This window comes from Dunckerocampus dactyliophorus, chromosome 15, assembly GCF_027744805.1.
Source record: "Dunckerocampus dactyliophorus isolate RoL2022-P2 chromosome 15, RoL_Ddac_1.1, whole genome shotgun sequence".
NCBI classification, from domain to species: Eukaryota; Metazoa; Chordata; class Actinopteri; order Syngnathiformes; family Syngnathidae; genus Dunckerocampus; species Dunckerocampus dactyliophorus.
Genome location: NC_072833.1, coordinates 6387550 through 6401998, shown reverse-complemented (window position 1 = coordinate 6401998; position 14449 = coordinate 6387550). Strand labels below are relative to the sequence as shown.

Genomic DNA, 14449 nt, shown 5'->3' with positions numbered 1-14449 from the left:
CTCTCGTGAAGTCTGCCATGATTAGAAGTAGCAAACAGACACGCGCTTGACACGCTGCTGTTGTTGACGGAAGTAGCACTAGATGTGAAATCAATGCGACCAGGAAAAAAGTTCCGGTAATGTTTAAAATGATCAAAATACAGCATAATGTTAGTGCATGGTCACAGCATGTACATAAAATGATAAAACACAGTTTTATCATTATCGTCGAAATAGGTGTGTCCCATTACGCGCATTGTTAGCTCCCTCATGCTAACCGTTTTTCTCTCTTTAGAACGTACAGACATGTGTGCTCATGTTTTCATGTGGATGATGGGCGAAATTCCAAAAAAAGTGCAGTTTTCCTTTAAAAGTATTTAATAATTATAAAAAAAAAATCACAGTACTTAGGAACAATGCATTCCAAAGCACGAGATGGCGCTACAACCGCTAACTGTGTCTAAGAAGAGGCCCAACACCAGGACAAAGTAGGTTGTACTGTATCACATGTTTGGAGATAATCCTAAATACCATATTTAAAAATAGAAATGGTAAAAATGTCAAACTGGCTTCACATAATTACACACAGTTTGATCTATAGTACATATAAAAAGTAAAAAAGGCAACACTGTAGCGGGAAATATGTTTTATGAACTACTACTAATACTGTAGATCCCCGCTTTTCGCGGGGGTTTGGGTACCACCCAAAAACAAAGCCTATTTTTGATACGGCTTCCTCCCACTCCACCTTCCAAACACTCCTTCTAGCTTGACGTTGACGTTCTCCTCTGATTTTCGATCGACATTTGTAATAAACGTTATCAGGTTGGAATCAGCTTCAGAACCCTCTCATTCTCTCTTCAGTTGCCATTGTTCGCTCACCACACACGCCAGGTCGAAGCACTAAAGCACACAACAGCACACAACTATGGTGCGTTCAAAGTCCGCCGAAGAAAGTGCGAAATGTCAGCGCTGGCTGAAAAAACATCATCAGCGAAGCATAAAGACAGAAACATAACATTGTTGGCTTTCTAACAGGGTAGGTGTATTCTGTACATCTGACCTGTATTACCACGTGTTTAAGTGATTACCGACTTATGATGAATGAGATGTGTTTTTCTGCAGGGAAAAAACGCCTGTTTTCAGAGAAATACATTACAAAAAATGAAAAATGTGCACTGTATACATATGTGGTACATGATGGGAAGCAATTGTTGCAGTTTACTGACAATACATGACTGCCTTTGCAGTCTGTTACAACTAATGTTACAATTAGGAGGGTGGATGTTATTCCCCTGCAAACACTCTCCATTTAGAAAAGGCTCTGAAACCGCTGTAAAAGAAAGCACCAACTTTCTCTGTATCTCCAAGAATGAGAGCAGGGAAAGAAAACCAGTGGAAAATTGCAGAATAATCCCCCCTCTTTGATTGTGCGTCTACAGAAATGAGACAGGAAGCTGACCAATGACTGGCAGATGAGTGAGGCAAGTCCTGGTCACAGATCAGCGAGCAATTTGCATATTGTGAGTTCACGGTGTCCACCCGATCAGTCCAGTTCTGCTCCTGAGGCGATCCAATGCTCTCATGGCCAGACGCTGAATTGTTTTGCAGCTAATTTGTCTTTATTATTGCCAGATGTGGTGACATACAGACAGATGTTTATTCTATCAAATAGCTACAGGCGCCTTTCAGAAATGATTAGCTCAGGAAATCTGCTTAGGGACCGATGTCTTGGCTTTTATGATCTTTGAGCTTGTTACAACATTTGCGAAGCTTGCTTGGTCCTAAAAGACGAGGTGGCCCCAAGCTGTCGGAATGCAAGGTCAGGCTCACTTGGAGTCTGAAGTGATGACAGACAAATCCGCTAAGATTTGTGTTATGTCCACTCATGGTTTTTGCTCATCCCAGCATCATGGTTTAGGTTTTCCGTCGCAAGAGACAAAACATTTAAACTATTCAGAGGTTATCGCCAACCATGTGGGATCACATAAATAGCCTTCACTTGATGGTACAAACACCAGCTGAGTTTAGGTTGGAAGCCTGCACGAGTCTCACGGTCATATACTATGTTCACACAAGTTGTCATCGGAGGGACTCCAAGGCTCCAGAAAACCCCATTGGACCATCTCTTTCTCAGTCCCCGCTCTTTGTATGATTAAAAGCACATACGAGGACTTTGCATCTTGCAGATGTTGCCATAAATCACCAGCTGGCCCTGCCTCTGCAACTGGCTGCCTGACAAATGTTCCACGATAATTCCAACCCCCACCCCATCCTTCCAGTGAAGAAAAAAAAAGAAGCAGACAAGGAAAAAAAAAAGAAAAAGGCAGCTTGTAACTCTTTTAGAACTATTGTAACGTCTCAGCCATGTCAGCACAGGTGGAGAGCTGCAGGACCATAAAACCAGACTTTCTCTTTTCGAATAATGTCTCTGTTGAAGGGGTGGGGGCAAGCAGTCTCCACTGTGACTAATGCCACACAAATCTGAGGAGCTAAATCACTGGATGGTGGTAACCGACACCCCAACGCCAGTAAAAGAAGAAAACATAATGGCCAAAACCGAGTCCAGGCTGTGAATCATACTCTCGAGGGCAATGGTAAGGAATGGTATGGTATGGTATGGTATGGTATGGTATGGTATGGTAAGGTACGGTATGACGATTTAACATGTCTGAAAAGGAGTAGGAAGAAGCAGAGCTTATTTAATCCTACCTCTTCGCCATATGTATTACAGATAATTCATTCAAACCACAGCTTTTATATGTTGACACTTACTGTATTTTACTTGCTCACATTTTATCATTTACATGTTGTTCGCTTCCTGTTTGAAAAAATATCAACAAGTTAAACTAATGACGCTGTAAACCTTGTGCAGTGTTGAAGAAAATAAAAAAATAAGGCTAAAATAAGACTAAAATTGAATAAAAGTGGTAAAATAGAAATAAATTGTTCATCATAAAATAGAAATAAGTTAGAATAAGCAGCAATATTAAATAAGACAATATTGAGGACATATAAATATATAAACACTGAAGTAAATATTTTGACAGTATCCCATATAATTCATGAGTACATTTGGTATAGAAAGTTATTGGTGGTAATCAATAAATTAAATGTTGATTTCCACCTGCATCTAGTCATTGTGAGTTGCCTTGTAGTCGAGATGATGTTATTTGTCCACTTCGTTGATGTCTCCGTCCATTTAACTTGATGTACATTTTGCTGTTGGCCTTCCAAGTGTCTTGAATTTTTCCCTGCATCTTTAATCCACCTGCTTTCTTGGCGATGTCAGCGTTGTCTGTAGACGTTTGGACTCTACAGCGAGCTTCTCCATCTCAGCAATTGTTGGTGGATTTTATGATGATGACAGGTGTGGCTTTCTTATTCCTTCCAGACAATGGAACGCATGCATCAATGTTGTTGGCGTCCACATCCACCCACTCGATTTCATAAATTCGGCCACCTGTTGCTCTGTTGAAACAACATCATCTTGTTCCAATCCTCAGTTAACACCTGTGTGTAATGTGGAGCCCAGTCACAATCACATTGTTCAAGCACGCAGACTGTGTGGGTAAATATGCTTGAACTTTTGAAACTAACCTTGATCTTCATGCGTGTGCTTTTACTTTGATGCTGAGTTAGCGGGAAGTAGAAGAGGACGGATCAATCCAAATATCAATATTATGGATACCACAGTGGTATCAGTACCGTATCAATACTAGAGTGATGAGATCAATACTTTTCAGTTATCTTTTATGTTACAGTATCTGTGGGTTTGTTGTTGTGTTGATCAAATATATTATATGTTATATATTGTTAGATCTAATTATTTTCATTTGAGAGTGTTTGGGGGGTAGTGTGTATTGTGGTGAGAGGCCTTGAAGTGATGAGATGGTAGATTTATGAGCGAGACACTGACAACAAAAACGCCCGAGACCCCGCAGCTTGCCTGCACCTGGTACAATTTACCAGTCTTTGTTTTACTTTTATAGCTGTACTCCCAAGCTTAACTTCATTTTCTTTCTAATACTTTGAAATAGTGGGGAATGGTATTTATGCAATGCTGACATGTTGAAATGCCAAACCAACAAACTTGAATTCCAGATGTTGTCCTCGCGAAATATAAATTAAGATGATAGGTGCTGAGATATGTACTGAATATGCAAACTCTTTGAGGAGAACTCATTCAAATGATTGAAAGTTCCCATTGGTAGCTTCAACATATTGTATTATATTCAGAATACAAGCAGCATGTCCATTTTAACACTCTGTGTTAAGTTAAGTTAACCAAATATGGCCTAAATGTGTGTGTGTTTTAGCAAACATTCGGCCCGGATGAGTATTGGCTGGCTGTTTTTTTTCTGTGTGTGTGTGTTTTTTTTTTTTTTACAAGCCACTGAGGGAGACAAATGGGAGGAAAGGTGACTTTGCAGGTTTAGTTTGCACTCCAGGTGGTTTCCGCTCATCCTGTCAACACAGTCTTACACTCGGGGCTCGTTGCATTCCTTTTGTGTAGTATGCAAAGAGCGCAATGACAAAGTGGTTGGTGGTGATGTCGACAGCCTTTAATTATCACCATTCATTTCTTTCACCTTCACTACGCAGATACAGTCTAGTTTTGAGAATGACGCAAATTAGGAATGCGCCAATCGATCGGCCACCGATCAGTATCGGACGATTTCCGTGAAAAATAACGTGACCACCTGTGGCTAGTACTATTTCAGCCCGCAGAGATCCCTGCGTGCATGTTGTGTCTTGCCTTAACTAACGCCTTTGGCAGCATCCTCCCCCAACTTTCCCTCACAGTGCGCAGGCGTGCCAAAACAAAAACAATCATGTCTGCCGTGTGGAACTTAACTGCCATCACATGCCACGAAAAATATCTTGCGGGTATAGCACCCTAAAAAAATTCAATTTAATACGGCATTTGAAGAACAGACACTTGACGGAGCATGGCGAGTTTTGGAGGCTCACGGTGTGAACATCAAACGGCAGCTAACGCAGTCATGTGGACAACACTCGCCTGTATGTGCATGACAGTTAGAATGCTAAGCAAACAACCCCAAAAATAATAACCCAAATAATAATTCATCGGACGAGATGTCCAGCGTTTCTCACCAGTTTCGCCGACTGCTCTCTCACCTGCTAGAGCGCCACCAATGTACTCTCAGGCTCCTTAAAGAAGGCGTCTCACCCTCTCTCATTAGATTCATCTGGTCTCTTGCAAGCAATAAACATGTGGAGAAAAATAAATGATTATTATCAAAAATGTCTCCACTCATGATAACGCCACCGTAACAACAAAATACTTTATACTCTGTTCACAGCTTTATTCCTTGTTAGTCACAAATGCCAGATGTCTCAATAAAGCCATCGGGCCACCCCTCAGTCATCACTCTCCACCTGGCCTTTAACCTTTCAAAGAATCAACCTTTGGCTAGTGGGTCAAACACTGGATTGGAGTGTGTGCTTGACCCCCCCAAGACACACAATTCAGGGCTCCAGACTAACTTTTTTTTTTTTACTAGGAGCACAGTGGACCCTAACTTAAAATTTTAGGCGTGAAAGCTAAAAATTAAGAGGCGCACACAAAGTAAACACTCACATTTCCTCTCATTTTCACACTATTACTGACAGATACTACTATTAACTCCAATCTTTTCACACACTGCGGCCCGCCCTCTTCTTCTTTGATGTTTGTCTCCTTTCTTCCTCCTCAGGAGTTAATGTGGGTTGGCAAACTACCTCATTTGCACGTTACTGTCAACTACTGGGCTGAAGTGTGGAGCAGTTGTTTCTCAGCAACACAAAATATTCAATAATAGTAAAATTAAATGGGCAAATTAACCAGTAGGGTTTTCAACTTCTGTAAAAATAATTAAGGGACACCTTATTGGGAGGGCCAACCAAACTGCTTGGGTTTTTTTGCCTTTAATTGTGTGAAACAAATGTTGTACTATTTGACACAAACGGAGAGCGGAGAGAGCAAGAGCAAGAGCAGAGAGCAAAGTGGTTAAATTACCCTTAAAAAGTAAGTCAGAACGTACCCGGTGAAGGTGACGGCCACTTGCAGGCTCCCAGTGGGACAAAAACGAGCTCCGAACAAACCACGTTGCTTGTTTGCTTTAAAGACAAAATGTTAGGCAAAATGTGTAAACAAAGATAATAAAAAGCCGATCGAATGCGATTGAAACGTAAGCGATCACGCATGCTGGCATCGATAGGCTTAGACTGTGACAAGCTGTTGTCGATTGACGACACATTTTTACAGATACCTAATAAGGGACGGTATTAAGGGACAAAGACCGTCTCTTTTCAACAGGCGTACTTTTATCTGGTCGCAAATGCGCGAGTAGATGAAAATTTTACTTGCGATGTCTTATATTTTAGTCGCAAAATGCGACCATTTCGCCGCAGTCTGGAGCCCTGCAGTTCAACCACACTCAGCAAGCAAACTGCCTCTGTATGTGCCACTCTTTAAACAATACAGTAAAAATGTTGTTCAATAAATAACAAAAACCCCAGTTATTGAGATGCCACACATTGCAAAATGTAGTAGCACATGTTGACAGATCCTTTTATTTTCTCCCCTCTATCTCTTCTATTTACCTTCCACCGCCCACAAAACGCCACTTTCAAAAGGCGTGAGCGATGCCGTCGGTGAGAATGATGGGCTAAAGCCTTGTGTTGACAACGAGCAAACAAACACTAAAGGTTTTTAATTTCAGGCCAAGTCGCCCTGTCGACAGCTCAAACAAATGAAAGCAAAAGAAGGAATGGGGGTGGGAATGGAGAGGAGAAAGACTAACATGACACGGTGCTAATCAAGCGACTTTCTTAAAGAAAAAAAAAGAAGCCTTTTGTTGCTGCCTGAGAGCTCTTTGTAGATGCTCAAATCTGATAATAGGGTGTGAGTGTTCTCATAAGTGAGAACACGGACCCACCAAATGGTCTTTGTGATGCCTGTTGAGCCACATTAATGAAGGTCATATTGACAAAACAGGGGAAAAAATCCACTTGTTTTAACTTTGAATCCAGTTAAAGCAATTTAGGCTTGAAATGACATTTATTATTTAATTCATGAGATATTTATGTTCTCTTTTTGAGCTTCTAACGTGCATAAACTAGAGTGAGCTACTTGGATACAACCAGCAGAGGCGCTGTTGACTCAGTCTCGATGAGTTTGCCGTCTAAAGACACCCACAACATGACGTCACCGACGAAAGGTTGCGCTTCATCCATGCGGACGTCCAAAATGCTTCAACTTCGACATTATTCTGCTTGATAAGTCACCAATGGGTAAACAGGATTTGAGAACAGTCGGTGAGACATTCTCAACCACTTAAACAAAGATAAAAATAATGTATTCATGAAATATATAATCTATGAAATCTAAAAAAAAACTACAAATGTAAAATGCTAAAAAAAAAAAAAAAAAAACGCAAAAAATGATCAAATGGACCATTCTCCATAGCTGAAACAAATGTGATGAAATGCCCATATTACTATCTCTTTGTACCACTATGTCTGATTTTTAGATTTTCACTGTATACAGTATGTATTGGCTACACAGTGATTCTCAACAGGTGGGTGGGGACCCCATAATTGCGGTAAACTATTTAACATACAGTGGAACCTCGGTTTTCGTCATTAACTCGTTCCTAAAGGTCACACGAAAGCCAAAATGTAGAAAAATCTAGAGAATTTTCCGATAGGAAATCATGTAAATCCAATGGATCTGTTCCAGACACCCAAAAATATTAACACAAAGCAAATTTTAAAGAGAATATCTTTAGTTTTACATGCAGAAAACAATGCAAAATAATTATAAATGATGAACAGATGGAACTTATTGTTGACGCGGACTTCCTGTACATCCTGGTGAGATCGAATTTAACCGTCTTTCTCACCTTCTTTATCAAATTGCCTGCACTCGCAACTTTCTTTGGTCCTGAATTAAAAAAATGCACGGACAGTGAGTCAGGAATGCTAAGGGTGCTTTGTTTGGGCTATAGTTTGCTACGTGCCATACTGTACGAAAACCAAGGTTTGACTGTACAGCTGATGTCTTGACTTGTTTGTTTTTTTTGTCACTATTTTGAAGTAAAATATTTTAATAGGCATCTTCCTAGGCGCAACTTTGACATTTTACTCGCATTATTAACTGTTTCTAATGCATGTCGCGACAGTAATTGTCCTCATTTCCCTAATGATGTGCTCCGGAATGCACTTTGAACTTTGTAATTATGTGTATTTATGTTTTAGAACAGTGATTCCCAACCGGGGTATGCGTACCCCTAGTGGTACACAAACAAATTGCAGGGGGTACGTGGAAACATGACATTTCCAAGATGATAAGTAAATATTCTCAGTAGGGATGCTCCGATCGACCGGCCACCAATTAGTATCAGCTGTTTTTCATAAAAAAAAACATATAATCAGCATGTGCCGATAAATGCTGGACTCCGAAATGTGACTTTTTACCACAGTGACATTTTGTTTTAAAATGAATACAATAAGATATACAAAAAATACAAAAACACAACTTTTTTCCAACCTAATTTTCCAAAAGTTGATCTTTATTCTTTGTTTTGTTAATCATATTATGACTTAACATTTTTTTCTTTGATATTTCAACTTTACGCTTCCAAAATGTAATTTTTTCCTCATGAAACTATGACTTTATCATTATAAAATTATGACTCTTTAATGTCAATTCATCATACTGTATATCAAGAACATACAAAGAATTGAAATTCCGTTTTTTTCGACTACTCTATTTAGACTATTATTGTAAAATTACTGCTCTTTTCTTTAATTTTGGCTATTTTTTTTAAGTTTTCTTCTTTAATTGTATTTTTAGAATGTGCTGAGGGTCATTAAAAAATGGCTGCGTGCTGCCAATGGCCCCCGGGTCACACTTTGGACAAGCCATTGCTACACATTCTCTATTGTTTTGTCTTTAATTAGAAAATGGTGATAAGGCAAACAAACTTTAAATATTGTAAGTGTCTATCAGTGATAGATAAGAAGAAAAAGGTAGGATTATATTACATTACATTTCATACATGCTGTAATGTGCAAATACAACCATGTGATGTTCCTTAATGTTACTTGTAAAGCCTGCCCAAAACAAATAATCCATACTATACCATAAAAGTGGGGCCGATTTAATGAGCATGGAAAAATGTGAGTCCCAGGGTGAGACCAGATGACAACCGCTGTGCTATATACTATTACAAAAAAATACTTGACTACCACTGCAAATAGATAATATCAGCAAAACGTACCGTATATCAAACCAGAGAATAATGGCTGCGTCGTTAGCCAATGTGTAAGTCTAAAACTGCTGAGAAACACAAAACTAATCCCTTTCACATATCTTGTGTTAAGTGGGCCCACCCAGAAGAGCATTGCCAGCCATTTGTCCTATTTGCTCAACTTTTATGCCTCTTACTGAAAAAGTACCACACGCTCAGCCAACTCTGCATGAGAAAATGGAACCATCTTCTTGCAAAAAAAAAAAACAAAAAAAAAAATCCAAAGATTTCTCCCAAGTTTTCCACAATGGATGCCAGCAGCCGCCTTGTGGTGGCTCCATCAGCGTCTAGTGTAACGTCTCGGTGCTTGTTTGTGAAACATAAACAAGTCCGCAGGGCTCCTTTTGTAGACATTTGGATGCTCTTGTTTGTTCAAAATCAATAAATAACGTTTTGAAGCCGTGCACTATTTTAAGCCTTGAAGCACAATATATTTTACTGCAACATGTGGGCCTCCGGAGAGAAACTACAACTGATTTATGGCTCTCATATGGTATGTGTATGTAGGCTTTGAAGGGGACGCTTAAAGGGTTTAAATGAGCACAAGGCACGAAGTGTGAATACAATCGTTTTAAAGTTAAGGTATAGATGGGAAAGAGAGAAGGAGGGCAGAGGGAAGGCGGAGGAGAAGGCCTGCCGTGGCTGTGTCTATCCCAGCCTGAATTACTATCATTATTGTAATGACTCTGTAATGTTTTCTTTCCTGGCCTAGTAATTGTTACCAAGCCTGCTGTTCAGATGTGCAGGTGGACAAATTGCTGCCGAGTATTACTTTCCATGATAGAAAGGGAAACAATAATTTCTATCATTTAGGCGGAAAACAAGACGTTGTTGCTGAGCACAATAGAACAGCAATTGTGTTGCTTTTGGTACATCTACACAATCTTCTACAATGTAGAAAAACTCAACTAATAATGATCTGTTTTTATTGACCCAATATTTTTCATATATTTTGTTAGATGCGGAAACCAACCACAATAATAAGCATATTCTTTAGGGGTGTCTTCTTTAGATTGTCTCCTAGGCACTCGGATTCGGGCGAGAATTAATTAATTAATTAATTAATTAATCACACAATAAATGAAAATTAACTTGATAATTTTGCCGGCCTCAATATATTGCCACGTGCATGCGTGGCTGTTTTCCTCGTCTCCCGGACTCACTCTTTGCTTCGGCGGGTGGGGGCGGGGCTGGTAGCATACGTGCTGAGTGTAATGTAGTAAAAATTATATGAGCAGATTGCAATATATTATTGTATATTTTTTTGATTTTTTTCCTTGTACTTTTCTTAAAGGTAAAGTTAAAATCTCGTCTAGTCTCGTTCTCGTAGACCTAGTCATCTCGTCTCCTAAAATGAGTGTCTTGTGGCACTCCTCATATTGTATCATTCCAATCTGTCCAGCAGGGTGTGCATTAACATATGAAATGTACTATTAATTACCTTATTTCCCTATATACAGAAAAGAATTCGCAGCGCTTGACTTTTCCATATTTTGTTCTATTACAGCTTTATTCCCAAATGGAATCATTTTTACTCAAAATTCTGTGTACAAAACCCCATAATGACAACATGAAAAGCAATTTTTTTAATTTTTGCAATTTTTTCCCCCCAAAATCTAATAAAACACATATGCATAAGTATTCACAGCTTCTGACACACCTTTGGCAGCCATTAGAGCCTCAAGCCTTTTTGAATGATGCCACAAGCTTGGCACACCTGTATCTTCGTGACTGAATTTATAAAAGGTAGACTCCAATTGAGCTATAGAAACCCCCCAGGGAAGATCAGCGGAAACACGATGCACCTGAGCTCAATATTGAGCTTCACAGCAAAGGCTGTGAATACTTATGCACATGTGATTTCTTTTTTATTTTTAATACATTTGCAAACATTTTTATGAAAACTGTTCTCATTTTGTCATTACAGGGTGTTTTACAATTTTATGGGGAAAAATGAATTGATACATTTTGGAATAAGGATGTAACAGAAGAAAATGGGGGAAAAGTGAAAATCTGTGAATACTTTCTGCATCACATAAATATATATACATATATATATATACACTTTATAAGATTTATTTTATTGATTTATTGCTTTAGAAAACAGATATAATGACTAATGAACATGGGTGAGTGGACATTTGTACCACAAGAACCTACCGCCCACTACCACATGTGGCAAACTGTCCATGACTCTTAAAACCAACCAGATGTTACTTTTATGTCCATCAAGAATGCCCATGAAATTTCACACCAACCAGCAGGATTGATGCAAACTAGCATAGTGATTATTATTGGGATACATGCCGTATGATTGCACGTAAAGTGACACATTGAACTGAATTAGTCTACACAAACTGGAAACCAAACTTCCTGCATTCACTCATCTTCTCCTTCTTCATAAATTTCCCACAATGCCCTTCTTTCAAAAAGAAAACGCCCAGGACTTGTTGCTCTCAGCAGTTTTTCAGAAGTAGGAGGAGAAAATGGCAACGGTCCCACAAGACACATCAGTGGGAGAAAACCATACAGTCGAATTTATGGCCACAGCTGCTCACTCAGGACTTGCGTAGAAAGCTTTTTTTTGTTGTGTTTTTCACCAGGGAAAGATTGTGAATTCTTTTTTACCATTCTTTTAAAGCGCCAAGTCTCTATGAAGTAGACCAGTAAGCTGTCTGCTATTTGTTAGCGAACAGGCAAAGGGTTTTAAGTGCATCTTTGCTGCAAACGGAGTGTGAAAATAACCCATGCTCAAATTCAAAGTCAGAGTGAATCAAAACAATACAGTGTTTTGTCATTTGCAGTTGCTTGTTTATGAATATATGTATAAAACTGTTCCATTCTACTGGACCTCATGTACCATAAGTATGCAATTTAAAGAATGTCCCCAAAACTAGTTGCACTGAGAAAATGCTGCATAATGCATTACATCTTTCAAGTGTTTCCAGAGATGACTTCTTTAAGGTCCTTGCAGGCAAATGTACATCAAAAAGAGAATTCCACTACTTTGAACGTGTGGCAATTACTAGCATGAAAGCAGCACAACATATGGGGCACACACCACGACCACCATAAAGCCATAGCTGGAGTGATCATGTGACACTCAGAAAACAGCAAAGTACTGTACTTGACTGTAATGAACAACACAACTGAATTTAACACCGCGATTCACAAATGAAAGCATCAATGCGGTCAAAATACACAGTGCATATACAGCAGCTATGTGAGGTTGACACACTCCTGTCATTTTTATGTGTCAATAGTTGGACTAAAATGACAAAAAAAATCTTTACAGACAAACAAAACAATGTATTTTGCACATAAGCCCTTCACATCATATCACAATGTCTTATACCGTCGTCCCTCGTTTATAGCGATTAATTGGTTCCAGACCCGACCGGTTTAAATGAATTTCCACTATATAGGATTCCATGTCAATAAATGGAATATTTTCAGAGTTACAGCGTAGAAAACATGTTCATGACTTCCTAAATACAATTTTTAACATTGTTAGAGCCCTATAGACAAAAAATAACAACCCTACAGTCACCTTTACACTCCTATTATTCATTGTTTACACCACATTGTAATTCTTATGCCGCAGGGACTCGAGACCTCCGCTAGCTAGCAAGCTTACGAGCTAACCAGTTAGCCTTGAATTTACTTCTAAACTTCCATCCATCCATTTTCTATGCCGCTTATCCTCATTAGGGTCGCGGGGGCATGCTGGAGCCTATCCCAGCTGAGTTCGGGCGAGAGGCGGGGTACACGCAGAACTGGTCGCCAGCCAATCGCAGGGCACATGTAGACAAACAACCATTCATACTCACATTCATACCTATGGACAATTTAGAGTCGCCAATGAACCTAACTTTTAAACTTAAAAAGCCAAAATCCTCCCACTTCCACACGGGATGGGAGGAGATCTTTTTTTCCACTCTATCACGTTTGACATGCCGTGGCTGACTTCATGACTTCATGCAGTGTTAAGGTAATGTAATGAAGGGTAATGTCCCACTGTTTTCTGGCATTACTGCCGCCGAGTGACCAGAATACTACATATCACTTATATTTCAATATGTTTTGACTAATAATAGACAATACTCTACCACGAAACTGCGGCCATTTATTTATTTATTTATTTATAAAAAACCACATTATAGCGAGGGAGTGATAATGAAACCGTGATATTGCGAGGGACTATATTACACAATATTTAAAGACCTATCTTTCCAAAAACACTCCTATTAAGACTGGGGATGTCCGTATTGGCATAAGCGTAGCATCATATCGATTCTGCAGATATTGATATCGGCACGTGAGTGAGACCTTGATTAAACCGAGCCGTGCTTCGGAGAGCAAAAACACTTGCTAAGCTCAATATGTGCACCGTGTAGAATTTGTTTGAAGTTTCTCCTTCGGATGGTAAATACGCAATTTTTAACTGACGTCTTCCTTTGGTACTTCTAATAGCACACCCCAGGAAGAATCAATCGTCGCGCAGCTGTTTACGATAACAAGCGAAAAATCACTACCCGGCTATCACCAAGTTATATTTCACTGGCACTTTTTCTGTAACTTATATTGCATACTGTAGCATTTGTCATATTTTGCACAAACAGTGTTTATTTGTGAAATGCATCCAGTGGCATCACGGTAAGAGAAGCATGTTGGTCGTGTTCCCTACATGACAATTAGTTTGAGGGAAGAGCTGCTGCTTATACCGCTATCGCTAATGAAGTACTAGTCAGTATCGGTATGGATATCGATCGAGAAGTGTAATTGCGACATTTTCTAAAGCGTTTCTCGGTATTCACATGGATTTGATTATAATAGTGGGTTTTCAGGGGGCATCATAGTGCCAGGTTTTGCTTGTTATCTCTGGCCTTCACCCGCCTCATCAAACCATACGGCAGACATTACATTACAAGTACGTGACTCACAGCAAAACCACAGCATTCCCACTATGTGTGAGCGTGCAAAAAAAAGAGGTTACAGTACAGCGAGGCAAGGCTTGAACGTGCCCTGCAAGCTCTTTCCATCCACCAGTTCTCTGTCTGCGAGCATACATCTGCATTTTCCACTTGAAGTGGTTTCTAAAATGGTGCAAAAACGTGCTACTCAGCAAGAAAGTAAGAGAAAGAAAAATA

The 14449-nt window shown here is 39.5% G+C and overlaps 1 long non-coding RNA gene across 1 annotated transcript in view; it reads right to left on the bottom strand.

Annotated features, from left to right (window-relative positions):
• LOC129194708 (uncharacterized) overlaps positions 1–14449 on the bottom strand; it is a 40653-nt gene that overhangs the window by 22880 nt on the left and 3324 nt on the right. The window lies entirely within an intron of this gene.